The sequence below is a fragment of the Cygnus atratus genome, chromosome 3, assembly GCF_013377495.2.
Source record: "Cygnus atratus isolate AKBS03 ecotype Queensland, Australia chromosome 3, CAtr_DNAZoo_HiC_assembly, whole genome shotgun sequence".
Taxonomy (NCBI): domain Eukaryota; kingdom Metazoa; phylum Chordata; class Aves; order Anseriformes; family Anatidae; genus Cygnus; species Cygnus atratus.
Genome location: NC_066364.1, coordinates 119,769,357 through 119,783,724, shown reverse-complemented (window position 1 = coordinate 119,783,724; position 14,368 = coordinate 119,769,357).

Here is a 14,368-nt window from a genome sequence, read left to right as displayed (position 1 = left end):
ATCGCCCCACTGCCACCTTGCATCCCTGGGTCTGGGACAGCAAAACCTGGCTTTGGCTGCGCTAATCAATAGCTGGGCCTCCCAGTTTGCTATTTCATTTAATTAAATAAATTTACCTTTTGAAGGCAAATCCGTTGCGAGCAATTTAGATTCTGGTGTATTGCAATGTTTTTTGAGGTTACTAGTGCTTTTAACCACTGTCTAAAGTGCATACAGTGTTAATTAGCATATTTAGGATTAAGTAGATTTAACATGCGGTAATCATTCTCTAATTCACTAAGAACTATCTCTGGTGAATAGTGGACATTAATGACAGTTGCAAGAGCTTGGATATTACATAATCACTAATTACATTCTGCACAATTAGCGGAGACTCCTCAATGTGAATTGCTAATGGATGATTGGTGTCAGGCGCCTGCTCAGCTGCGAAGGGACACAAACGGACTGTGGGGCGGCTCAGCACCCGCGGCCTCGCAGGTCCTGGGCTCTGCAGGTCAGTGCCTGGGGATGACGAGCACCCTGCTGCTGCCAAAACGAGGGCGAATGGGCAGGAGGGTGCTGCTTGGGTTGCCCAGTTTCTTCACCACTACTTGGGGAAATAAAGATGAGTTTTGTGCACTACTGTGTTTAGCAGTTCCTTGCTTCTAATCATTTTCTCAGACAAACTAGGAAAGGCTTCATGATAAAATGCGGCATGATAAAACTGACTTATTAAGGGGAAGGATCTCTCTTATTAGTTAAGCATGACAAAGGCTCAGGCAAGAGTGAGGTCTCTGTTATTCATCACTAGTTTTTAAAAGGGGAAAAAAAATCTTTGGATTGAATTGTAGGGATGTTTGGATCAGACCCATAGTCACTTGAAAGTGGAATTCAGCCTCCTGCATTTGTCTGATTAAAATAAGTCTGTGTGATTAAATAGTTGTTTCCAATTGCTTTGGAAAAATACCCAACTGGAAAGCAGCATTGGGCCTCTCTCCCTTCAGGTGTTAGGTGCTTTAAATTAAGATTGCATGTGGTTTTAAAAGGCATTGTCAGAGCAAAAGCAATTTAACAAAAGGCAATGTATCTGGCAACTACTCTTCTGCCTGCCAAGTGCTCTTCTCTGCGAGTGCATTGTAGGGATGGCAGATTACATCTTCTGAATATTTGTCTGTTGCTTGGTTCATTTTCATAATAATGACTTGCATCCTTCTCTATCCTTTCATGTTGAAGGGTTGCAAACTATTACACAAACAGACCTGCTCCTGAAATGCTGCTACCTCTGAGGGAAAGGACAGCAGCTTTCGGCGGTGGGCAGAGATTCCGGGGGACTGGGAAGCAGCAGAGCTGATGACAGGGATGCAGGGGGCGTCCAGTGCCTTGGCCGTGTGCGGTGTCACCTCTGGAGCACAGTCATTAAGATTTAAGGCAGACACCAGCTGCCTTCCTGGCATGTCACTGAACCTTTTTTTTCTCCCACTCACTTGTCAGCACCATGCGCTGCTGGTGGAGAAACCTGCAAAGGGGGTGAGCGGTCAGCAGGCTCTGGGGTGCTGCCTGGGCTTTACAGCAGGAAATAAATAAAATAAATAAATAAAAAATCCAAAGCATAAGTAACCCCCATCTTTCATTCTGTGTGTGAGCTGTGCTGGGTCAGTGGGAACGCAGACTGGCATTGCAACAGTGTCCAAGCTGCAACTCCCCACGCCAGCCAGAAATAAGTCTGAAAGAGCCTCTGTTCATCATCTTTTTAGAAATATACATGTATTGTTTATCTGGCCTCAGAATGGCTAGCTGCTTATTTGGGTCAATGCATGTCACTGCTCACATGCCATAGGTAGCTAAATGAGAGCTGTGTTCCCACTGGGGTGCTGCGGAGCTCCCCGAGCACGCTGGGCTCTGCGCTGCCACCCCAGCCCAACGCAGCAAGGTGGGTTTGCGAGGCTCTGGAGCACCTCACAGCACTCCTTGCCTGATTTCCCAGCTGCTTGTCCTCGAGTCTGAAAATAGTGGCCCTGAAGCATCTTGTCTAAAAGCTCTGGTGTTTGCCTGCTGGGGGCCAGGATGCTCAGTGGGCAGGTGCTAATCCCTCCCCGGCCAGCAGCTGTGGAGGCCCAGCTGCTGGGAAATGACTTTGGGAGTGCTGGGTTTAGTACTGCGCCCTTCGAAAGCCTGCTTTCTGCGTGGCTGGCGCGTTTTCACCTCTTTCCACTGCTTTCCTCCCCGTGTGGTGTGCGGATCTGGGCGCAGGGCAGCATTTACATAAGTGAGGCTGGTGAAAGCAGGTGTTATTCCTTACATTAGCAGCAGAACATTTAAATCTTAATGACTGGCATTGTTGTCTAAAAGACAGTGTTTTTCCTGCTGAGAAACTGCATTAGATTGAAGAAACAGAGCTCATTTCCATTCACTCAGCAGTCTCTCTAGAAATGACATGCAGTGCTTGAAACTGTTTATTTCCAAATTCAGGCCTCCTCCGCATCAGTCATCAGCTTCAATTACCAGTTTTCCGGAGCCGAGCCATCAGGCAGTCTGACACGAGGGTCCAACCTAATTCCCACCTTCTCCAAAGTCAAGAGCATAATGTGCAGATGAAAAGGTGGAAAATAGCCTGGACTTCATTAGCATGCAGCGCCTGGCTGTTCATTTGCTTGCTGCGAATGGAAGTTCTGACACTCGGCGCCTTCTGCAATATGAGAAAAGTCCTCTTCAGAGTATGTGATGTCCTTACCCGCGAGGAAAGGTCATCAAAAAGGCAGGCTCTGACCTCGCTCCCTGTTCTTCATGACTAGTTTATTGATTCCAGGAACACCTCATTACATGCTGGATCAACATATTATTGCCATGTTCAGCGACTGAATTGTTTACAAGTGTCTTTATAACCAGCAAAAGCCTTCCAGATGATGCATGACTACACTCATTTGGATGTGACCTGCCAATTATGTGTTATCCGATATGTTGCTATGTGTCTTGATCCCTGACCAGGCCCGCTGCCCTGCATCAGCGCAGTCCCATTTACTACTTCTTTCTAACCGCTCTTTGGGAAAGTGTCCATTAGCCTGTCAGTGTGTAAATTTTTTTTTTTTACCTCTGCTACAGGAAATCTGAGCATTATCGCTCTGTCATTTGCTATGCATGAGGTTCATAATCAGTTGGGGGAAGAATTTTTTTATGGCATTGTCTGATAACCTACACGATTTGCAGTCAGCGTGCGTGGTGGGGAGTATGGCTGGCTCCAAGCCGCACGCAGCCCTGCCAGAGAGACCTGTCATATTTTATTCAGGCACGAGCACCACCAGGCCAGTGATTTATTCGCAGGAGGGAAGGCAGAAGCAAACGCCCCTTCCTTCCCAGCCTCTCTCTTCCCTGGCTCTAAAGGTTCAATAACTTACCACCCAGCACATGTATTTTCCTCTTCTACATATTTTTCTGTGGTTTGCATTATCATTTGCCAAATATATTTTGATACATTATTTATCCGTGGTCTGCAGCTGGGTGACGTTGTGTAGTTCACACACACTGACACAAGAATTTCAAAAATAAATCACAGGGCATGACTACTATTTTAATCTCTCATTACAGACACTTCTATGGCTCAATAAAAAAAAATGGAAAAGCAACTCGATACGAAAGTCCGTAAAGAGAGATTGCTCCAAAAAGAGCCACTGAGAAAGCTGCTTAAATGGCTCCATTTGCTGTTCCCCACCTTTAGTGATGATTTAATTCTTCTGGTGGTGCCTGGAGGGTCCACAGCCAGTCAGAGACATAGGGGAAGGAGGTGGGGGTCCTGAACTGTGCTGTCCCTCTGGGTCACCTCTGCTTTGGGGATCCAAGGGAGAAATGTGTCTCCCCTGCATGTGCCTGGGCGGTGCTGAAGGAAAGGCCAGGGCACCATGCATCAGCCATTTCTGATCACTGGAGGTGTTTTTTTCTTGGTGCTGGATTTCCATGTGCAGCCAGGAGTGAACACAGTGGGACTGGTGGTGTGGGGGGGGTTGCAGCCAGTAGCACGGCTCCAGGGGTTGCGGGGAGGGATGTGAGTAGAGCATCGTGAGATCTGGGGGTGTCTTGCTGTGGGAGAGGTGGAGGGGAGCACCGTGAGCCCTGACATCCGCAATAAGATGTGATGCCCTGCACTTGGTGAGCACCAGGTGTTATTTGTCATCAGTGTAATTACGTGGGAGGGGAAAGCCCAGCACTCTCCAATAAACTGTCAGTGTCAGTGGGGTGGACTTGGCTGGTGGAGGGTCTCCTGCCCTCCTCTGGTAGGCTGGGCACTCTGCTGGTCCTGCTGAAGAAGGGGTTGGAGAGTCACTGTGAGCCTTTGCCAAGGAAGCAGCGTGGGCACTACAGCTCTTAGCAAGTGCTTTAACAACAGTGAGGGGGAACATTTAAATCTGTCTCTGTGTGGAGGAGATGCTTGAGAGGGAGCTCAATGCTCTGCAAAGAAGCCGTTGTGTGTTTGTCTGTCTGGGGATGCCCTCCTGAACCAGACCCACAGTGACCTTAAATTGGTTGTTTTTTAATCCCATGCAGAATGGATGAGGGAGAGGCAATGTGTGCCTGAGGCATCCTGTCCCGCCTCTGCAGTAATGATGGGTACTGGTTTAAAACAAAAACAACAAACAAAAATCCACAGCAGCACCTGAAGCTGTTTGCTGGCTTGTTTATTTTGTATCTGTGGTTTGCAGCTGGCTTTCTGTACAGCTGTTTCCTATTCGAATCAGCTGTGGGCAGCAGCTGTGATGGGGCATGGCTGAGCAGCAGGGAGAGGCTGGTTTGTGCTCGGCCACCTCAACCCGGGGAGAGCCTGGGGTGCCTGCGGCAAGGGGGGACCCCGCGCAGGGCAGGTGGTGCCTCCGCAGGGCTTTGTGGCCTGGCTGGAACACGACACAATGTGTGCACGCATAGCGCTGCCTGCTCAGAGCTCTGCAAACATTAATTAAGTTGCCTAACACCCGCTGGCAAGTGTTGGTGCTGAAATCCTCTCACTGTGGTTAAGTTCAGAGACCAAAGGGGCTTAAGAGCTTCAAGGGCACGCTGATGGGAGCAAGGAGTCAGGGTCTCTAGTGCCCTGCCTCGTTGTATCTTCCTGCTTTTAAAAAGCACCATGCCAGGCCCGGGCTCCCTTGGAGCTGCCCCTACTGCCAGAGGTGTGGGGCAAGCAAGGGTGTCCCATGGCAGGCTCTGTTCGAGGCTGGGTCTTGGCGGGGACCTGGGCTGCTGCTGCCCGGAGGCATTGGGAGTGACCAGCAGCTGTGCTATCATTGCCTGCAGTGGCAAACCGAGGGGTTTGTGCTTTCGGAGGTGCTGGGGCTGCCCATGCAAAGCATGGAGGGATGGAAAGTGGGTCACGGCTGGAGCTGGGGATGCGCCTGCATGCACCACATCCCCCTTGACCCTGTAAGAACAGGGACTGGTGGGTTTGGGCAGGTAGTGTGTGGGTGAAGCCCATGGTCACTGTGTGGAGGTGATGGGGGAGGTGGGAGCAGCAGAGCCAGGTTGGGGGTGTGAGGCCCTGGCTGCAGGCAGGGGCCAGGAATGCTCTTCTTCCTCACCACAGCCCAAAGTGTTCAAAGTTTGGGGTTTAACCAGGCCCGCCTTAACAAGGGGGATTTTAATTTCTTAAAGCAGCACATTTAGTTTCCCAAAGAAAAAATGGGGGTTGCATTTGGGTGCAAAACTCGGCTGTTTTTTATTAGAAATGGAGCAAAATATAATCTCAGGTCAGAGCAGCACCAGGTTCTGGAGATAGCACAGTGGCTTGATCTGAATCTGAATTTTGGAAAGGAGGGGGAAAAGAGCCCATTTACCTGCAAATCCCTGGGCCTGTGCAGCCCCGAAGCTGCAGGTGTTGAATATGCAGGGGGCCGGTTCCCCATTGTGAGCTCTGGGTTTTATGCTGGTGTGACTGCTGAATCCTGTGTCACAATCGGGTAATGCCGTGCCCCAGCGAGGGCTGTCAATGGCAGGAATTGAGTCTGCAGCCTCTGAATCTTAATGCAGGGTCTCTGTGGCCAGTGCTGGACACTGCCCCTCAGTGACATCCCAGCTTGCAGCCCCCTCCCCACAGCTGGGCCAGCGCTGCCTTGTGTTATGTCGCCTCTGCTGGGTGAGTCTGCAGGGCTTTATTGAGTCCCAGGCGCCCATCCACATTTGGCACTTGATCCTTGCGCTTCCATTGATGTCATTATTCCTGGATTCCTATTCATCATGTAAATTTTCTCTTTAAAAGGGAGAGAAAAAACAACTAATCTTCATGACAGCAAACACAAAACTTGCATGACTATGGAGAGGAGCATTAACCTTCCCTTTAGCCTGGAGAACTTCATAATCTTTTAAAAACCAACTTTTTATTAATTTTGGAGTGATGCTTAGTGCCTGGTTGTCATGAGTGGCAGTGATATTGCTAGTGGACCCTTGGCAAATTTTTGGGTGGTTTTGCAGCTGCTTGGTGTTGCAGACACATAGTAGAACCAGCCCTTGTACAGCCCAGGGTGTAAGCTGGGGGTGTGCAGGAGGTGCCAGTGCTGCCGGGGGTGTGGAGGGCCCCCACCTGCATTGTGTTTCTGTGCTGCACCTGTGGCAGGCTCCAGAGAGGCAAGTCGATGTGCAGCCCTCACAAGGAGTTTGCACACGGGGACTCGGCCTGGACTCCTGCGGCATCAGGCTGGGGGAAGCTCCACACCTCAGCACGCGTTACCCCTGCTAGCCCCAGCTCCCAGCCTGCTGAAGCCAGCCAAGGATCCTCGCTTTGTGCCTGGCTCCTGGAAGACACAGGGATGATGCTGCCAGGCCAGGTTTGTAAAAAAGTGGCTGTGCCTTGAAACTGCAGCGTCAGGACACCCTGTGGCACTGCCTCTCGCCACAGCCCTCGTTAGCAGAGGCACGAGGTGGCTGTTGGGTTTATTACAGCATTCAGGGTACAAATTTAATTTTCCTTCTCATTGTACTCCAACGGAGTAATTGGATGTACATCCCAGGACAGGGACAAGGGCAGTTATTTGTCTGGCAAACACAATTAGATGGGAGCTCTGAGAGGCAGTTTGGGAATTGCATTTCCTGGCCACATCTTGCCCTGCCATGAGCTACCCACACCTGCAGTATGTGCTGCAAACGGGCTTTCTGCAGGCGAGCTTGGCTGGTGCATGGGGCACAGCTCTTGCCGAAGTCAAAGCTGGGGGATTTGGGGGCAGCAAGCACCCAGCTGTCGTTGCTGTCGTCCGCTGAGCAGGTCTCGGCATGGAGCCCGGCATTTGCAGCTCTGCGCTGAAGAATGTTTGCCAGTATGTACGGATCGATGCTGCATACCGTCATTAAAGTGCGAGGACATCGAGCCTAGCGCTTCTTATCGAGACTACTCAAAACTTCCATGTAGTCTTCAATTGCTTCAAGCGCTTTTGCTGCAAGTGTTACATTAAGCAGAGAAAGGAATGGTTCTGTACATTCAATTTAGACCTGTGAATACAAGAGATGGAACAGCAATTTGAAATACAGCGTGGCTGCCTTACTGGGAAGCCAATTTCTTTAAAAGACCAACCGTGTGGTGGGGACGGATCCTGCAGCACTGCTAGCACCTGCCTCTGAGCTGCGGGCTCCTCACACTGAAAATGAAGGTGGCATATTGCCACACACTGGAACAAATTAGCCCTTCCATTCATCTTCATTATCCATGCAGTTTCACTGGATCTGAGCTCACTACAAGTGGATTCCCAATATCTATGTAAATCTCTCTCTTTCTACATGTATCCACTCACACTTATTAATACCTATCAGAAGCAACGCTAAAAACACAAGCCATGCAGACGAGGAAATTAGCAAAGACCATCCATGTCTGCGCAAGGTTATCATCCCAATTACACAGCAGAGAGGGGATCGTTGGGGTATTACCCCTACAATTATTGCTGTTGGTTGTACATTAAATGTGTGCATTTAAAAATAAGTCGGGCAAGTCTGGTGCCACTGCCATGGTTGGAGTCACCACCATGGGCTGTGTCGGAAGCTGTGGTGGTTGGCGAATGTGGTGATGGGCTTCCAAACCCATGCTGGGGGGAGGAAGGAGCTGCCGCGGTTTTACGAGGATGGATTTCCTCTGGAAAGCAAAGGTGCAAGTCAGGCTGCCCTTGCTGAGCTGTAAGAGGGGTTCAGGAGGCTGCGCTCAGCCCCCCTCCCTTTGAAGCTGGGGCAAGGGAAAGCGGGGATTTCCAAAACCAAGCATTGCCCCTTTGCAGCTCGTGCTGCAGAGAAGGAAGCAGCTGAGGAGCGTAGATCTGAGCTGCCCTGCAGCCTGAACAATTAATCGCCGTTTGTGCGGGCACCGATGATGCTGCCCATAAAGCCTGAGACAGACCGAGCAGGAATGTAAACCTCGAGCCCCAAAGGCGCTGGCGGGGTCCCTGGCCCCGCGGCAGCTCCATACAAGAGGCGCGTCACCCAGGCTGCAGCTCTGCACTTGCAACCCCCCTCCTGCAGCCACCCCTTGCTCCTCAGCCCGGGCAAAAATCATCTGAAATTGGGAGGGGGGGGGAGCTTTTATTAATTACTGGTAATTACTTATTTTACATACTGTTATTGATGCCTTTTTGCTGGAAGAAGCTGACTATATGTAAAAGATAAGGACGAAAAATATCCGCCCAGGCAGCTAAATCACGGGAGCAAGGCTACAAAGCTCTGACTGCACGTAGCAGACCTTGCCAAGTGTTTCAAAACTGAATAGTCATTGGGTTGGCAGATAATTCAGAAACTATTTGTATGAGCTGTTTATCAAATTATTAACTGCACAGATGTTGTTTGGTTGAAGAGCAGCTGAACCTTCTCTTTGCCAGCCGTGGAGACAAAGGTCTGCAGGAATAATTGGAGATGTGCATGGAATATTAAATTAATTTACTGCTCTTAATTCTTATGCAAATCCTGACCTCTGATAGAGCCTATCAATTACCCTGCACACAGGGAAAAGAAAGGAGAACTGTTTCTTTCTTTTCTCCCCCCCTTTTCTTTTTCTTTTTTTTTTCCCTGTTGTTCTTCTTTTTTTTTTTGTTTCTTTTTTTCATTTTGAAAAGGAACTTGGAAAAGGAAATATTCGAGGGAAGAAAAAAAAAGCCATTTGTGGGAGAAGCAACGAGCTGGGATTATTTAATTGAGTCTCTTGGTTGCTGCGATGTCCTCAGGGAGTACAGGCGCAGTTTTTAAAATAACAGGGGGAGTCGGGGAGGCCTGGGAATGGAGGCCAGGGCCAGGCCAAAATAGCTCCACATGTGTGTGGCAGGAGGGGATGGGGGGACCCAGGCTCAGCCTTGGTTTGAGGGGGATATGGCCGTGCTCTGGCTGGATTTGGGGGCCAGCTGGAGCTTGGGTCTGCCACGAGAGCGGTCCCGGTGCTTGCCACCACTGCCAGGGTCTGGGTTCGGGGTGGGCACCTTCGGCCCGTGCGGGCTTTGCACCATGGGGAGCATGGCCGGCTCTGTCGGTAATTAACAGCAAGGAAGAAAGGCAATTTGTTGCTAAGTCTATTGTGAAATCCCAGGTAAAATGAAGTACAATTTAATTGGTCCTCGTTAAAAAGAGCTATTTTTCTAATATGGAGAAAAGGCCTCATGTTTGGCACTTTTTTTAATTGGGGTTGTGTATGCGCTGTTTAAAAAAGACTCCGGTCCTTATTCTTTCATCATATTTTCTAATAAGGATAAATAAATAGGATGAATAATGCGATCGGTCTATCCCTCGACCTCTGAAAGACCTCAGCAGCGAAATGATGTTTCAAGCTCCTTTCGTCACATCCAATATGCGCTGCCTTTCAGCTCTCCGCAGCCCAAACAAAAGCCATACAACAATATCAATTAATCATGCAGCAGGCAAACAAGGAGATTTATTCCACTACAAATAGCCTCACAGAGAGACGCTGAATGGGTTTGATTAGCATGAGAAAAGAGGAGCAAAACTCCACAGTTCAACAGCTAAAGAGCAATTTGATGGGGCTGGGATTGGGAAATTACTTGATTAGCGGCTGGCGGAGCACAACACGCTCAGGACGCCGCGAGTCGCAGCCCCGCCGCCGCCAGGGGACGGAGCCCGCGGGGCCGGGCACAGGGCAGGGAAAAAGGGGGGAAAAAGGGGACTGGGTCCGCCGCGGGCCGCGGGGAAGCCCCGCTTGTCTCGCGGTGGCTTTGCTCCGCGGGGAATGAGACTGAAATAGCCCAAGCTTCTGTTTTAGTAAAATGATAATAAACCAGCCTTAAGGCAGGAGGAAAACAAACAAACAAAACAAAAACAAACAACAAATGAAAAAAAAAAAGAAAAAAATGAAAACAAAAAACCGCCAGACCCCAGCACCCCGCTGCCGGCCTGCGCGGGGTCGCGCGTGCCGCCGGGCAGAGGCGCCCCCCGGCCCCCCCCGACACCCCAAGCCCCAACCCTCCCGCCAAGCAGCAGCCGGGGGCGGCCCCGCTGGCCCAAAGGCGTAAACGAAACATTTTAAAAAATGGGGAAAGAGAAATGAGGAAGGGGCAGCGGGGAGCAGGGCAGGACACGGCCGGGCCGGCGGCGGCGCCAGGCAATTTGTTCCAATGGGTGGCTGTTAGGAAGCTAGCAATTTGAGCCGGCTGGGTGTTATTTAGTGCAATATGAAATCAAATGATCCTATTTCCCAAATAACAACCTCTGTGAGGAGACGCGGACGCCCTGAAAAGGTAATTGTCTCCTAATGACATCCCCACCGCACCGCCGGGCTGGGCGGGCAGGGCCGGGGGTGGGGGTCCCGCTCCAGTACCGGCCGGGCTGGGGGCTCCGACGGGATGGGGGGGGGGGGCGGCGGCCCCGGTACCACCAGCACAATTTTCTCTCCCCGCCGGGGCGGGACCCGGAGGGAACCTTTGGACAACCCCAATTTGTTGCCGGCGTTGTTCTTCTCGCTGCCCTCTTGGCGGAGCCGTTGCCCGGCCGGTGCAAAAGGGCCCCGGCCGAGCACCGAGTCCCCTACCACCCCTGTCGGGGTGCGCCCCGGGGGTTTTGGGATTTTGCGCGGCGCTGGGACTGCAGACGGGGACGAGCGTCCCTCCTGCCGCCCCCCCCGCTGCGGCTCCCGGCCCGGCCGCGCTGCCGGAGGGCTAAAGCTGCCAGAAGTAAAGCACCTGAGGTAAAGGACGGGGGAGAGGAAGAGAGGGGGAGAACAAAAAATAATAATAATAAAAAAAAAAGGCGAGCACGAAAAGAGGAGGAAAAGCCGGCGGGACCTACCTGGATCCGCTGCCCGCCCGGGGCGTAGCCCGGCCCCGCGGGGATGTTTTTCCTTTTCCTTTTCTTTCCCCGCTCGTTTGCGGCGGCCAGCGGCGCGGGGAGAGCAGCGGGCGGCTCCACTGCCCCGGGACCGGCGGGACCGAAGGAGAGCCGGAGGTTGGCAGCAGCTCCCGAAACTGCTGGCGCCTCGCGGGTAGAGCCTTCTTCCTTCGGTTGCTCGCTTGGGGCTGGGGGGCGGTTGGTTGGTTGGTTGCCTTTCTTTCCTTTTTTTTTTTTTTTTTTAAATATATATATATTTAAAGAAAAAGCCTTTGCCCAGCTCAGACCCTTTTCCTCTTGCTGCCGGTGCCGGGTTCGGCGGGGCCTGAGGCAGGCCGCAGGGCGCAGCGCCGGTGTCCCGGGGGGGGCCGCAGCTCCGCGCTGCTGGCACGGCTGCCCGGGGCGCTGCGAGGTTCCCGTGCGGGGAAAGGACCCGGAATTGCAACAGAGCCATCGGGGGTGCCCCCGGCTGGCTGCGCGTCCCCTCCCCTCGGCGCTGCGGGGGGAAGCGGCGCGGCTGTGTCCGTACGCCTGTCTGCCTGCCTGCTTGTCTGTCTGTCTGACTGCCCGGCAGAGCTGGGGAACCGCGGAGTCCGCGGTCTTTCCAGCCGGGAAGCGGTTATGAACTTCCCTTGTACTTTCTTTTTGTTTGGTTCCGTGCGTTCTTTTATTTAAAAAAAAAAAAAAAAAAGGCATAATCCCTGTAGGAGAATAGGTAGCTTTGTGAAACAGCTGCTTTCCCTTTTAAGTTCGTTTGGGGAAAAAAAAAAGGCAGAAATGTAATCCTAAAATATGCGAGAAGAGGGGCTCAGAATAAGCCAGAGGCTGACTTGCATGTGAGCTCTGGGTTCGTTTTTCTGGTAAAACCTGCTGAGCAGGGTATATTTACTGACCAAGAATAAAGGCTTGCTCGTGGAAAAGTTCTTGGACCGCTGCAGTTGCCAGGGCTGCTCGGGGAGACAAGGACTGGCCCGCCAGTATTTAGCAGCCAAGCCCCAGCCACAGCGGGTGCTGAGGGCCCGGCTCAGGTGCCACAGTTCCCCCTGTCCCTGTCCCATCCTGTCGGGAACAGGCTGCCTCGGGGCTATCGGCCGGCGCCCAGTGCTTGCTGTGTGCCTCTAGCGATGGGCAAAGTGCTTGGGAACGCCAGCCTGAAAGTCAGCCCGGTGAGACAGACCCTCGCTATTCATGCGTCCTACCTGTTTACCCGATTTACATCGGTATTTACTCAAAATTAGAGCTGAAGGCAATTTTAGAGCACTCTCTAAATGCACCGTTGGAATATTCTCCATCTGTTCTCAAGCCTTTTTGAGAGCTCCTGCTTCAGGTTCCTATTTTATATTTGACGTGATTATTTACTGTTGCATATACTAAATGGAGTGCAGAGGGCAGGGCCCAGTGATGCTTAGCTCTGAGCAGACACAATTTAATTAATTTAATAGTCTTATGCTTGTTCTCCTGCTTTTCAAATGAATGAATGGTTTATACACATGGTTGATTTCATTCATCGCCACAATAATCTTCTACACAAGACAGGATAAAATAATAAACCACAGAAAAGCACCACGGCTCTTTGGAACAGGAAGTGAAAAATACTATGTCCTCTTGAAACTAGATTTCAAAGGAAGAAAATAGACAAACAGCATATAGCTGTCACCCTGAGTGCCATCCAGACTGGCTCTGCTGGAAAGCATGCCAGCTTCTCTGGCAGTTCATGGGGTCCGGATGCCCACTTCCAAACCTCACGCAGAAGTAAAAATTAAGTGGAGACAGTGACCAAACGGTCACCGGAAATTAGTTCAGAATTAAACATAATTCCAGCTCGAGGGAACAGATTTTCCATGCATGCTGCTGCGGCTATTTTGCTGATTTGCTCACTTTCTGTTTTACAGAGACACTGATGACTCGCAAACAAACATGCTGAAATAGAAACGTCTTTAAGAGGTTTTAAATATTTTGTTTTATGGTAGTGAGGGATCCTCAGAAGGCTCTCTGTAAATGTGTGTGTAAAGAGCAGCACCTCGCTACCTGTGGCAATGGCTAGGAACAGCCACAGAATATGGCTTCCCTCACCCCAAATGCCACTAAACTGTAAGACTCATCCAAGTGCTTCCCTTTGTTTCAAACCCTTGTAGCTTGGAGCACTTGTTGAACCTGATGACAAGTGCATCAAAGTGGCTGACAATTATGAAATAAACAAATATCATTTGAGGCATTTTTGAGCAGAATCCAGTAATACATACATTAGTTTATTGATGTCGTTATCATGTCGAATATTATTCATACTTCTGATATTTCTGCTGTGCAGTAGCATTCCGTGCTCAGTAAAGATCACATTATCTCGCTATGCAAAAGGCTTCATTAATCAAAACAGACAATAGGCCAGACGTTCTCCCTTTGAGTCTAGGGTTTTGGATCCTCCAGTCTTTTTACCTTGTCTAAATGCCTCGTCCCTGTCAACATGCAAGGCAACTCTACAAAACAGGTCACTCTAAAATGTGGTGCTAAAAGGAAAACATCTAACTCAAAAGAAATTCTCAGTTATTTTATATCTTCCTTTTAGCATTTCATGATTTGTGGAGAAAAACTTTCTCAGTATTTCATTCAGTGCATCGGATCAATGCACTCACTTGTTAAAATACTAACGAAAGAGCCCAATACATCTTTGTCCTGTAGAACAGCGGGCGCAGCATGTGCTAGATAAAGGATCACGGACCTTGCTAGCTGTGCCTTGGCAGCAACCCCTTGGTGGCGAAGCGTGGCCATCAGATCGCTGCTTCCAGAGGGAGGATCCTGGCAAAAATGTGGCATGGCCCTGCCTTGGCACAAAGGACCAAGCTCTGAAGAAGCGGTGGGACACTTCCACTTTGCCTGGTTGCCCCACGAATGGGCAGCTACAAACGTCAGCCTGCATGCAAAGCAGGCAGGGAGGTGCTCGGGCACAGGGCTGTTGATTCATTTGCAGAGTTTGGAGATGTCGCGTTGCACTTGCCGTGGCTGGTGATCTCCATCTTCAGGATTTGACAAGGTTCAGCCCTGGTGGCTGTGGTCATGGTCTGTGCTGCGTGGTCGCGCAGGGTCCAGCCACAGTCTGTGAGGAGGAGCAGCATGACTGGCT